The sequence below is a fragment of the Myotis yumanensis genome, unplaced genomic scaffold (assembly GCF_028538775.1).
Source record: "Myotis yumanensis isolate MYYU_CA2020_CCGP unplaced genomic scaffold, mMyoYum1.0.hap1 SCAF_19, whole genome shotgun sequence".
Taxonomy (NCBI): domain Eukaryota; kingdom Metazoa; phylum Chordata; class Mammalia; order Chiroptera; family Vespertilionidae; genus Myotis; species Myotis yumanensis.
Window position 1 is genome coordinate 12,189,665 of NW_027223770.1, and position 14,113 is coordinate 12,203,777.

At 47.4% G+C, this 14,113-nt stretch overlaps 1 protein-coding gene across 5 annotated transcripts in view; it reads right to left on the reverse strand.

Moving 5' to 3' along the window:
- Positions 1 to 7,049, reverse strand: part of SBNO1 (strawberry notch homolog 1) — a 53,094-nt gene extending 46,045 nt beyond the window's left edge. For 3 of the 5 annotated variants that reach the window (XM_070399929.1, XM_070399930.1, XM_070399928.1), the window contains exon 1: positions 6,906 to 7,049. The gene's annotated coding sequence lies outside the window, so the exon portion shown is untranslated. The remainder of the gene's footprint in view (positions 1 to 6,905) is intronic. The other 2 variants (XM_070399932.1, XM_070399931.1) reach the window with 1 other exon arrangement.
- Between the last annotated feature and the right edge of the window lie 7,064 nt (positions 7,050 to 14,113).

Consider the following 14,113-nt stretch of genomic DNA (forward strand, 5'->3'; position numbering starts at 1 on the left):
GGGAGAAACTTGATATTTAGACAAGAAAGGATGGCAGCAGTTCAGTGACCTACTCCAAATTCATTCATAGGAATCACAATTTGAGACCTCTGATTTGAGTAGTGACCTAGTATTGACAATGTCTGTAAAATATATTTTTTCTTAGGAGCTATTAATAAAAGACATTTTAATTTTATATACATTTTACACACAAACAAATCTAGGGATACTTTTCTCTTAGCCAATTGAATACAAATTCTCTACTTGTACTTTTTTGCAGTGAGAAGGAAAAGGGATAGAGAGGGAACATCTGTGCCATTCTCTAACTCCATTAGCCAAACCCCTTAATATTTAATCATAGTCCTATTCTGAAATTATTACAGACTCATGGAATTTCAGTGCTCAGCTGAGAGAGCCCTTAAAAGGCTGTATTATCCAATCTGCTCCTCCTCGATTTATAATAAGTAGGATTTATTCCTGAGAGGGAAAACATTTTCACTTTGAACGGTCTAAATACAATATAAATGCAAATACTGTTAGGTGTAAGAGAACTGTATTACATTGTGTCTACTAAGGATCACATAGACCTCAGATGACAAGCAACATGTAGCAATCTAACATACCCCAAAGTTACTAACAGCAGTGATTCTCCCTCAGACAATGGACGACAAAATGGCTCCATTTTTATCGTAAATACATTTGAAAGTAATCACCTAGTTCAAAATAGTACACTATAAAAGCGACAATGATAAATAAGAAACAAGGACACGGTAGTAGAGAGAAACTAAGAGCCAGCCTTGGCAGGAAGAGAATCCTGAGGAAACAATAGCCAATCGGAAGAATGAAAGGATACAGTTCCCACAGAGAATACCAACACTGAAACCTATCAAGGAGGACAAGGTTTCTCTTGTTGAGACCTAAAACAGATCTCTATAGCTTACAGCTCATGCCAGTTACCAGGGATGTGTCTGCAGCGGCACACAACAGAAGTTGAAAAGACCATGGAGTCAAGCAGAATATCAGGGTTCAAATACTGGCTACATCACCCACTTAGTAAGTATAATATGGTCAAGTAATATACTATGACTCAGTTTCCTCATCTTCAAATAGGAATAAAATAGAACTTGTCTAATAGGAATTGCTGTACTACCTGAAACAAAAGTTAGCTACTATCATTTTGATAAACATTAGTATCTTGTCCAAAAAACTTTTTTCCTATATCACTGATGCAACACTTTATTTCCCAGAATACAAACTATTTGTTGGAAACCTATCCAATAATTAACTTCCAAATTAGTTCTATAAAATACCAGTTCCCTTTTTACCGAAAGTGTCATGTATCCAGTTAATCAGAGTCTCAGGACACTGATATCTTTAAGTGTGCACAGAAAATATCACTTAGCAAGTTATCTTTGCCAGAACTAATAACAAAAAGGTTTATTTCTCCTTATTTAATAGTACTAAGCATGTCTGATTTTTGACTCAGCTTCAATTTTGCTTTCATGCAGCCCAGATGTGTGACTAACATACAGTTTAAGAATTTTGCCCTGTCCGGTGTGTTCAGTGGTTAGAGCATAAGCCCATGAATTGAAGGGTCTCCGGTTTAATTCCTGGTCAAAGGCACATACCTGGGTTGCAGGTTCCATCCCCAACCCCAGTCGGGCACCTGTGGGAGGCAACCAATTGATGTGTCCCTCTCCCTTCCCTTCCTCTCTCTCTCTGAAAATCAATGGGAAAAGTATCCTCGGATATTAAAAAAAATTTTTTTAAGGATAATGAGCCACTTAGAATTTAGTAGATATAGTCTATCAACAAGTATTTACTTTTTTAACATATTTTTATTGATTTCAGAGATGAAGGGAGAGGGAGAGACAGAAACATCAACGATGAGAATCATTGATCAGCCGCCTCCTGCACGCCCCCTACTGGGGACCGAGCCCACCACCCGGGCATGTGCCCTGACTGAGAATTGAACTGAGGACCCTTCAGTCCACAGGCGGACTGTCTATCCACTGAGTCAAACTGGCTGGCTAGGACAACAAGTATTTATTAAGTGTCTACCGAGTGGTTCATTAAGAATACAAGGAGCCCGACCGGTGTGGCTCAGCGGATAGAGTGTCCGCCTTTGGACTGAAGGGTTCCGGGTTCGATCCCAGTCAAGGGCATGTACCTTGGTTGCCGGCACATCCCCAGTAGAGAGTGTGCAGGAGGCAGCTGGTCGATGCTTCTCTCTCATCAATGTTCCTAACTCTCTATCCCTCTCCCTTCCTCTCTGTAAAAAATCAATAAAATATATTTTAAAAAATAAAAGAATAAAAGGAGAGCCCGAGCTGGTTTGGCTCAAAGGATTGAGCATTGGCCTGCAGACTGAAGGGTCCCGGGTCGATTCCTGTCAAGGGCACACCCCCGGATGGCGGGCTCGGTTCCCAGTAAGGGGTGTGCAGGAGGCAGCCGATCAATGATTCTCTCATTAATAATGTTTCTATTTCTCCCCTCTTTCTTCCTCTCCGAAATAAATAAAAATATATCTTAAAAAAATAACCCGAGGAGAAAAATGGTCAGTATAAAGAGAGTTTTCTTTACCTAATAAGATATTAATTGTATTTTTTTAAACACCTAATTCTCAAGGGAGCAACTACTCAGTTGAAGTGCCCTTCTCCCCATTCTCATTGCAAAACCTACGGGAAGAAAGGATCACAAAGGAACCTGTAGATTATAAACAAAGTTTCGAGCCCTGGCTGGGTAGTTCAGTTGGTTAGAGCTTCATCTAGATACGCCAAGGTTTTGGGTTTGATCCCTGGTCAGGGCACATATAAGAAACCACCAATGAATGAATCAATAAATGGAACAAATTGACGTTTCTCTCTCTCTCCATTCCTCCCCCTTTCCTCTCTCTCTGGAAAAAAAGAAAGAAAAACAAAGTTTCAAAAATATTCACAAGAGCCCTAACCGTTTGGCTCAGTGGATAGAGCGTCAGCCTGCGGATTGAAGGGTCCCAGGTTCAATTCTAGTCAAGGGCATGTACCTTGGTTGCGGGGACATCCCCAGTAGGGGGTGTGCAGGAGGCAGTTGATTGATGTTTCTCTCTCATCAATGTTTCTAACTCTCTATCCCTCTCCCTTTCTCTCTGTAAAAAATCAATAAAATATATTAAAAAAAATATTCACAAGAGAAAAAAATGCTTCACAAAAGAAACCCAAGAATCAGGTGAGGCCCTAGCCTGTCTGCTCAGTGGTTAGAGCATCTGCTCCTGGGTTAGGTTCTGGTCAAGGACATATACCTTGGTCGCAGGCTTGATCCTCAGCCCTGGTGAAAGTGCGTTCAGGAGGCAACTAATTGAAGTGTCTGATATTGATGTTTCTTTCTTTCTTTCTCTCCCCCCCCCTTCCATTCTCTCTTTAAAAAAATCAATGGGAGCCAAAACTGGTTTGGCTCAGTGGATAGAGCGTCGGCCTGCGGACTGAAAGGTCCCAGGTTCGATTCCGGTCAAGGGCATGTACCTGGGTTGCGGGTACATCCCCAGTAGGAGATGTGCAGGAGGCGGCTGATCGATGTTTCTCTCTCATCGATGTTTCTAACTCTCTATCTCTCTCCCTTCCTCACTGTAAAAAATCAATAAAATATATTTAAAAAAAAAATCAATGGGAAAATATCCTGTGAAGATTAAAAAGAAAAAGGGGGGGCGATCAAATGCAGAAATGAAATAACTTTCTTGATCACCATCAAATTCACATGGCTAGCTTTATTTTTAGTATATGGTTGGATTTTTTTTCTTTTAACTTTCAAGATAGTCACTGAGTAAATGCTACCCATTATCCCCTTGCCACAGATGAGAAACTGAGGCCTAGAGAGGAAGTGTAGCAAGGTAACAACAAAACCAGAGTGGAGAATTACAAACCCAGGAGGTCTCACACCACATACCTCCAAGATTCTGTACTCTTAACCTTATTCCAGTATTTTTCAATCTGCTGGCCAAAACACAGTGTGTTGTCCAATCAACTCAGTGCACCATAACCAGTATTTTTTAAACATCTCAGCATAGAACAGAAAATTAGAAAACATTACTTCATAAGATGAGTTTTTCAGTCCTATGTGTCTATATGCACTAGGTCACAATGTAAAATGTATTTCTTACTGTGGTATGCAGTAAAAAGGTTGGAGGGGGGGGGATTTCAGTGCTATCCCAAGGTGGTCTTTAATATTTAGTAAATTCAACCACAAAGTGGATCTGTCAATTAGCACTGAAAAACAAAGACCATTCCAAAAACCTTAGGATGACACCATTTTGGTTATTGGCTATTTAATGTGAAAGCAATTCCTCCCAGAAATTATCTTTACTTTAGACAGACAAAGCATGGGAACCCACAAAGCTTCATGAAAAGTCAGATTACTAGGATCTGAGTGTTCATGTCCTTCACAGGTGGCAGCTCTGAAATCAAAGCTCAATTTAGAGACTAAGAAATGCCAAAATGTAGCTGTAGCTAGTCTTTGAGGTGAATCATTTTAAAAAGCATGTAAAGCTCTAGCCGGGCAGCTCAGGTTAGAGCGTTGACAGATACGCCACATTTGTGGGTTCAATCCCCAGTCGGGGCACATACAAGAGCCACAATGAATGCATAAATAAGTGGAACAGTCAGTATTTCTTTCTCTCAAATCTAAATTTTTTAAAGCTTAAAAAAAAAGCATGTAAAGAATCTCCATACTGCCTATTTCTTTTTCTAATTTTTATTTATTGATTGAATGTAGAGAGAGAGGGAGGGCGGGCCTAGGGAGGGAGGAACATCGTGATTTGTTGTTCCACTTACTTAGGCATTCATTGTTTGATCCTTGTTGTGTGCCCTGATGGGATCAAACCCGAAACTTTGGCATTACTGGACAACGCTCTAACTAACTGTGCTCTCCGGCCAGAGCCCATACTACCTGTTTTTAATTAGCAATTTCAGCAAAGCCCTTAAAACATGTAAAATTGCCTGACATAGCAGCATTCAATGAATGAATGAACTGCAAGCCACTAAGCCTCCCTTATTAAAGCTTACCCAGCAACTAATGAAAATTTATTTAAAATTCTGAAGATGCCGATACCGGTTGGGCTCAGTGGATAGAGCGTCGCCCTGCGGACTGAAAGGTCCCAGGTTCAATTCCGGCCAAAGGCATGTACCTGGGTTGCGGGCACATCCCCAGTGGGAGATGTGCAGGAGACAGCTGATCAATGTTTCTAACTCTCTATCTCTCTCCCTTCCTCTCTGTAAAAAATCAATAAAATATATTTAAAAATAAATAAATAAAATAAAATTCTGAAGAGACTATGTGGCATAAAGTTAGATTGGGAGATAAAAGGAAGGGGGGGGTTGTCACTGCTCTGGTAAGGTAAAGCCTCTTTAAACATGAAAATAAAATGTTCCCTTGCTTTGCAAGATCAATGTGCCACTCAAGGCACTAGTAGCAAATCCTGCATTTCACCCTAGAAACTGTACAAACTATGTTTTGTGCAATAAGGTTGACCCCCCCACACCCGCCCCCAGACTGAAAACCAGTGCTGACTGCCCTAAGCAGCGGGGGGGGGGGGGATCCGTCCGCACTGGTAGCTGGTTGGTCTGCAAGCGCGTTCCCTCTATTGGCGCTGGTGCAACCTGGGGCTTTGACAGCGTTTGCGACCCTGCCGGCGGCGGGTGAGAAGCCCCATTCCGTCTCTAACGCTGGTTGTCTAGAGAATATGAAGCATTGAACTGAACATAAACAGGCTAATAATCCACTTTCAAAGGTCAAAGGGGACCCCGTTTTTAACCTTCCCTCGTCAACACGTGTTCAGCACAAACTTCCGGGTGCAGTTACAATTGGCTGCGCAATTCAATGGACAAAAAACGTAGCTTCATTCCACTCTCGCTTTTCTCGCCCCGTCCTTTTCCCACGTTTCTCTACCGACGACTCCCCCCCCAAAAAAACAAAAGCCTCCCACAGTACACGGAGCACGCCCGGGGGAAAAAAGAAAGAAGAAAAAAAAAGAGCTTCTCTGTGCGAGGATCAAGTTAGTGGTCCGCAAACATTAACCAAACAGAGGCACAAAGCCGGGGTGGAAAGGGGAGGAGCTGGGAGCCGGGGTCAGGAAAGAAACAATCACCAGCGCAGGCACATCCCGATCTCCTCGGCGGTTAAACAGACCCCAAACCGCTTCTGGGAAACCACCCGCGCACACGGGTTTGGGGAACTTTAGGTGCTGCTTACGCCAAACACTCCCAAAGTACAAGCAAATCCCTCAACCGCCCTTCCCCTCCACGGACAGATGCTCCGGGAGGCGGGCGAGGTGGCTGGGGGTGCGATCAACCTCCGGACCGGGCGAGGCGGGGAGGTGGTCCCCACGTGTCCCGGACCCTCCCCACCGCCCCGACAGCGAGGGGACGAGGCACTGCAAGTGCGGGGTCCGGTTTGGGGGTGCCCCAGCAGCCTTCCGCACTCGCCCTAGAATCCTGGGAGCAACCCTCGGGCGGGAGGACTTCTGAAGGATCGCGGAGCTCACTTTCCGGCGGGTCCGGGACCCCGCAGCCCCGGTGTACGGCGGGGGCAGCAAGGGAGGCGACCCCAGCGGGGCCAGCGCCGGCGTCCGCACACCCTGCTTCCCCGCCCAAAGGGGTGCCCCTGGCCCGGGACAGCGGGGCCCCCGGGCCCGACAGCCCCACGCGCGGCGACCGCAGGGCCCGGCGCTGACGGGCGGAAGAAGCGAGCGCGGCGGGGCCGCCGCCGGGACCGTGCCCCCGAGGGCCCCAGGGGCGAACAGCTCAGGGGGCGGCGAGGGAGGCCCCGAACCGGGGTGAGGTGGCGGCGCCCCCCCCCCACAGCCCGGCCCCACCGGCCCCCTGAGGAGGGTGGGAGTGGGAGGCTGTCCGGCAGAGCGAGTGTGGAAGCTGGAGAGGGTTCAGGGGAGGACTTACTTTTCCTTGCGGGATGCGACGCCGGTACACCTTCTCCCGGGCGGCGAGAGTTTGGAGAACCACAGGCGACGGGAGCGGAGGCGGCGGTGGCGGCGGCGGCGGCGGCAGCAGCGGCGTCTGGCTCTGCCTACCTCCCCGCCGCCATCTTGACGCCCCTCCCCCCTATCCCCCCGCCCCGCCGGGAGGGGCGGGGGCGGGGCGACGGAGAAGGCGCAGCGCGCGCAGCGCGCCCCACGTGACTTCCTCCCTCCCCCACCGCGCTCCCCGGCGCCCCTCTCCGCCCCGCCTCCCTCCTAGGTGAAGGAAGATGGTCTGCCCCCCCCATCTTGACCGCCCCCTGCCTTCGCCGCCAAGCACGGGCTCCGCCGGCTCCCGCCGACCCGGTACCAGTGGTTGGATCCAAGAGAATTCCGGAACCCAAACGGTCCATTACCGCGGCTCCGGGGTGGGCGAGGGGTGAGGGGCCAGGTTTCCGAGAAGGGGGAGGGGGAAGCCGAAGGCCGCTTCGGAGAGTCACGTGTCTACTGCTTCCGCCGGCGCTCGAGAGGCCTCGCGAGAATTCCGTTGCCCCTCCCTTTTGATCCCGCTGGCTGCCGGGAAGAAGGTCTGAGCTCCGTGTGCCAGGAGCAGGTCAGCGGGTGGGCCGGGCGCATGCGTCCCGTACCTGCTTTCAAAGTCGGGCTAGGAGGGGCCCGAAGCTGCTTTCAGATCCCTTTTGGCTTGTGGCTTCGGCCCGGGAAGTTACCTTGTGGCTTCTCTGGTACTTTGGAAAGCTCTTCATTACCTATTGAATCCTAGAAGAAAATGTTCGCATAGACATTGCTCGTTCACAGCACTTTATTCAATATGAAACCGCAAATAACTCGGAGCCCTTTGGCAGATCCTATACCATTAGGAGTGTGAGCACCATCAGCCCCACTTTTTTTCCGCGTACACAGCTAATAACCCGAACAAACTATTGCTGTCAGTTAGTGATTGCTGCAGAATAGGTCTGTCGCTACCACCTCTCACTTCCTTATGATAATATTATGTGACCCAACACAGAATAAATTAATTTGTTGGTAACCCTTTTGTAAAGTCATTCTGAGAATGTTGTTTGACTCTGTTGCTTAGGTAATAGGCACGCCTGGTTGATTCTTGCCCCCTGCTGGCGGCGCATCGCACTTGTCTAGCGCTGAAAGAAAACCTAGGCGTTGAAAGGCTTGGAGGTTAAGGTGTGAGCTTTTCAAGAGGAAGTGTAGGGCGGGGAGTAGCCATGGCAAAAATAATTATGCATCTTCCAACATAACATTTATATACATAAGCGTGTATTATATATGTGTATCCACATAAATAAACATTTGAAATTGCTTTGTTAAAACTTTCATTGTTTCATTTAATTAAAAAAAACTATAGAGGTAAAAATTATAAAAATAGTTCTATAAGAACAAGGCCTATATCTGTCTTGCTCACTGCTACCCACTTGACTAGTTTATAGCCTAGAAGGTAATTACCAATAATTACAACTCTGTCACATGAAAGGGGAAAAAAATATGGAAAGATGCAGCAAAGAAATCTAAAACATTGTAGTGAATACATCAGTATCTTTGGAGCTGGGTTGGAACAATTCAAAGTGGCCCCTACACTCAGGCTGTATACAAGGGCTAGAGGAGTACCAGAGTCTGAAAACAGGTTTGACCTAGAAACCCACACCCTTTGAGGTTTTTTCTGAGCATCCACGCCAGATCCTTGCTGCCATCTCTGCATAAGCTCTTTACCTTGAACCAATACAAAAGATGGTGTTTCGATGGACATTTACAATATAGCTGCCGCACATATGTACACAAATGTTATGCACAAGGTTATTAGTCTCAGCATTGCTTAATGAAGCAAAAGATGGGAAACAACCTACATGTCTTTGGAGAAAGGACTGCTTAACTAAACTATGGAACTTTCTACAATGAAACAGAATGAAGCACCTCTACCTATGAGAATATATAAGAATGTATTTTACTTGCATGTATATACAGAGAATCTCAGAATGACCACACTAGAAGCACTTATGTCTCGATGGGAACTGAGATGCTACTGGAAGCAGGTGATTCAGAAAAATCCCTATTCAGGCATGGTATTGACTTGCCCTTGGCCATTTACACATATACTTCTCACTCGATTCAACCAATATTTACTGAGCCCCTACTTTGTGCCAGCTACTATGTTAGAAGTTAGGGGTACATGTTTAAGAAAAAGAAATCAAGGGAGGAGTATTGGATGGCCCCTGCCCTTCAGATAAATGCCCTTGCCCAACTGGCCTGGCTCAGTGGTTGAGCACTGTTGACCTATGAACCAGGAGATCACAGTTCGATTCCCTGTCAGGGCACATGTCCGGGTTGCAGACTCGATTCCCAATGTGGGGCATGGAAGAGGCAGCCGATCAATGATGCTCTCTCCTTATTGATGTTTCTATCTCTCTCTCCCCCTCTCCCTTCCTTTCTAAAATCAACGAAAAATATATATTTTAAAAAGACAAATGCCCTTACAGTTTAGTGGGCACTAATAAAAAAATTCCACAAGGTGTAAACTTGGAAGAGTGCCAACATTACAAAGAAGCTAACAGAGCCTGTTATAAAGGCATCTGACCTCATCAGGGAAGTCCAAGAAGGCTTCCTTGAGGCAGTGATAACTGAGCTGAAAAGTAGGCATTATCTAGGCAAAGGGAAGAGGCAACTGCATTTCTGGGAGAGGAAACAGCTCTCCCTGAAAGGGGCTGGAGCCAAGTAAGGAGGAGGTACAGTAACAAGGCAAGTGCATCTCTTACCGAGATAGTGTTTCTCAGCTCCAACCTCAGCTTCCCTCCCTGATTTGCCATCACAGCAAAGCTACGTTCTGCTCTGCCAGCTGTCTCAGTGGTAACTGCCACAAGGAATGCTCCAGGGAGACTGCGCCACCTGGCCAGGGCATCACCTGTTTTTTGTTGTTGTTTTTGTTTTGTTTTTATGGGTTTTTTTAAAATTGATTTTTAGAGAGAGAGATAGGAACATCGATGAGAGAAAGAGAAACATCGATTGGCCGTCTCCTGCAGGCCTCCTACTGGGATGGAGCCTGAAACCCAGCATGTGCATCCATATGCCCCTCATTGGGGAATCAAACCAGCAACCGCTTGGTGCATGGTTGACACTCAACCACTGAGTCACACCGGCTGGGCTCACCTGTTCCTTTTTGTTTTTTTTAATTAAACATTTAAAAAGTTTTTATTATGATAAGAACACTTAATATGAGATCTTAATATTTTTATGTGTACAAATGTAGTATTGTCATCTATAGGCACAGTCTTGTACAGTGGATCTCGGGAATTTATTCATCTTGCATAACTGAAATTTTATACTCATTGGTTAGGGAGTCCTCATTTTTCCTTTTCTCCAGCTCCCGACAATCACCTGTTTTTTAATATGGATTTCCAGAATGTTCTGGCAACTATTCACACAAATTGTTTGAAGTCATTATCTGTTTGGAGCATTACACCAACCCTACCTCTATCTTCCCTAAGGTGATATGCATGGGATAGTCCTGCAGGCGAGGGGTTGAGGTAAGGAGGTGGAGAGTTTCTGCCTGACATTTTCACCCTGTGTATGTATTCACTTTAAAAATGGTGAGGATTAACAACAACAAAACACTTTATATTTTTATGGACACCCTGCTATTCATTTTTGTAAACTCTCCCTTAGAAGTATTTAAGATATCTAACATCATTGATTGCCTGTCTCCTGCACGCCCCCTACTGGGGATCGAGCCCTCAATCCAAGCAAGTGCCCTGACCCGAAATTGAACCAGCCACCAATCTTGCCGTGCACAGGACAACGCTCAACCAACTGAGCCAAGGCTAGGGTATAACTTAAAGCAGTGATGGCGAACCTTTTGAGCTCGGCGTGTCAGCATTTTGAAAAACCCTAACTTAACTCTGGTGCCGTGTCACATATAGAAATTTTTTGATATTTGCAACCATAGCAAAACAAAGACATTTTTAATATTTATTTTATATATTTAAATGCCATTTAACAAAGAAAAATCAACCAAAAAAAATGAGTTCGCGTGTCACCTCTGACACGTGTGTCATAGGTTCGCCATCACTGACTTAAAGCCACCAAGTCAAAAAGAATTTCTCTCACTTCACCAATCTCTCCCCACATTTTACCCCACTTTCATTGTACTCATAGCATTACTCACTATGTAATATTATCTTCTAAAAAGTGGCCTTTTGCCGAAACGGGTTTGGCTCAGTGGATAGAGCGTCGGCCTGCGGACTGAAAGGTCCCAGGTTCGATTCCGGTCAAGGGCATGTACCTGAGTTGCGGGTACATCCCCGGTGGGAGATGTGCAGAAGGCAGCTGATCGATGTTTCTCTCTCATCGATGTTTCTAACTCTCTATCTCTCTCCCTTCCTCTCTGTAAAAAATCAATAAAATATATTTTTTAAAAAAAGTGGCCTTTTGTTTGTTTCTTTCCTAAAAGATATGGATGTGTGTCTTATTTGCCACTGTATTATCCTTGAGGGATCAGACAATGCCAGGTATACAGCTCAAGAAATGTTGAATTGCCCTAACCGGTTTGGCTCAGTGGATAGAGTGTTGGCCTGCGGACTGAAAGGTCCCAGGTTCGATTCCGGTCAAAGGCATGTTCCTTGGTTGGAGGCACATCCCCAGTAGGGGGTGTGCAGGAGGCAGCCGATCGATGTTTCTCTCTTATGGATGTTTCTAACTCTCTATCCCTCTCCCTTCCTCTCTGTAAAAAAACAATAAAATATATTTTTTTAAAAAAGAAATGTTGAATTTATAAACTGTAGAGAAAGTAAAAACCTCTGTATATTTGTGGAAGCTGGAAGAAACCTTGGAGATCGCTCTTGGCCCAACTCCAAAATCATTTGACAGCTTGAGGAAGTTGAGGGCCAAAGAGCTGAAATGACATGCCAATGCCGTACAGCAAGTTAGCAACTACGTTTTCCAGTGCTTTCATATACCTCACTTGATTTTGCTTTCCTACTTTCCTGGTGCACTGGTAGGCTCCTCGGACAATGATGGGGTCTCTAAAAATCTTCTTGGGGACCAAAGGGAGAATGGATGAGTGAGTGGCTATATTTGCCTACATCCCCAGGAACGAGCTGTAACTGGATGCCGTCCCTTCTTTCAAAGCAAAGAATACCCAGGACACCCGTGCTTCTCTGCGACCACACCCACAGTGGCTCCCCTGGGTGGGGGACACTGTAGAGCTGTTTCCCTGGGATTAAGGTAATTATCTAGTGGACTCACAGTCCAAAGGTTGATCCAGGCCCTGCCATTAAACTGCTGGGTGACCGAGGGCCAGGCAAGCTACCTGTTCCCTCTGGTCCTCTGCTTCTGTGGAATGGGTGGGTATGGTGGGCTAGGGTCTCTGAGGTTCTTAGTTTACCCACTGACCCAGTTGGTAGGAGCTATGCCCGCGGCTTTGACTACTGGAATCATAGACTGTTCCAATAAACCTTTCGAACCCAGGAATGAATGGATTAACCTGCTGGAGGAGGGCAAAGTATTGGAGATGCCAAACTGCTGGGAGTTAGGCTTCCCAGGTCATAAGGGGAAGTCTCGGGTCAAAGGTCGGGTTCCAGTCAAGTTGGAGAAAAAAAATGGTCCGCTCTGAGCTGGGTCCTCCAATCACGTGACTAAACTTCCCGAGGCGGAGCTTCAGCGCCGTGAGGGGGCGGAGTTTGGGACCTCCAACGGGAACGCGGATGCCCTTGCACCGCAGCCAATCAGCGCAGGGAGACGGTACAATTTAAACACCCATCCTTCCACCTCCTCCGCGGGGACCTGTCCCGATAGCGATTGTAGAAAGTGCGGCCGCTCGCCCCGCCCCCAGTCAGGGAGGCGGGGAGAAGGGCGGGCTTTCCCTCCCGCGTCCGCCTATCACGGCGCGCGGCCAGGGGAGAGGCGGGCGGCGGCGCCAATCAGGGCAGCAGCCGGTGCTCTGTGCAGCAGTTGGCTACAGTTGTTGTAACTTTTTTCGAAAGCTGCGTTTCCCGGGAGATCCCAGGCGGTGACAGACCGGGACCATGGGTAGAGGTATGTGCCCAGATGGCCAGAGCCTGGGCGGCTGGGGTGGGAGGTCGCGCTGGAGGAGGGCCTGGGTGGCGGGAGCGGAGGCGGGGAGGCACCCTCCTGCGGGCTGCTCCCACGGGGCGCGGGGACGGGGTGGGGGGTGGGGGATGGGGGTGGGGGGGAGGGACGCTGCGGAACCTTCCATGCCCCGCAACCTACCCCCTCCCGAAGCATCCAGAAGCCCCTCCAGCTCCCGTGCCTCGGTTTCCCCTCTCTCTAAGTGTTGGCACCAACTGACCTGCCTCTCCAGAGGCGAGGGATCCAGATGTCAAAGCTCTTTGGAAATTAAAGCGCAGGTCACCTCCAGGGAAGGGTTGTTATTCATGATAAAGACGGGTGAGGGCGAGGCTTTGCCCATTTCGGGGCTCCCTCTCGTTGGGAAAGGGGGTGACCCTGAGGCTAGGCGAACGCAGGAGGGTAACCCACATTGTGCAGAGCGCGTCGGCGTGGACCGCACGGCAGGTGCCCTTCCTTCCCTCCGCACGCCCTGAGCCAGCTCTGCGCCGCCGGGGCAGGGGGCAGGGGGCAGGGACCCGGCCCCGCTGGCCCACTTTGGGGTGAGACGGGTCCCCTGGCACCTTCCGGGGCGGCTCTTCGTCCCGCAGCTGGTCAGGGCTCCTGCCCATCAGAGAGGCCACGGGAGGCGATGTCCCTGCCCGGAGTCCTTCGCACACTTGGTTCGCTGTCAGGACAGTAAGGCCCATGCTATGCGGCAAAGTAACCTGCTGGTCATTTCCAGCTGCTGTGTCTCCTTCATGCAAAAACTTGAGCGTGACGTTTGACTAGCTTTGTCATTTTTAAAAAGTAAGCTGAGGTTTTACATTTTTCTCAATATCCCAAGGCACTGCATTTTAGTAGGAATTTGCCTTAATGCAATATGCTCCCAATAGCAATAATAATGAATAAAATAAGGATTCATTCAGCAAATATTTATTGGGCCCCTTTGTTTTCAGCTCCTGCGCCCAATTGCATCATTTACTCTCCCAGCATCCCTCTGGGGTCTTTAGGGACAAGACTTACCCAGATTCTGATTTAAAAATGAGGCACGGTGAACTTCAAGTTAAAGAGCTTAATAACTCAATCCACAGAGGAAATTAAGAT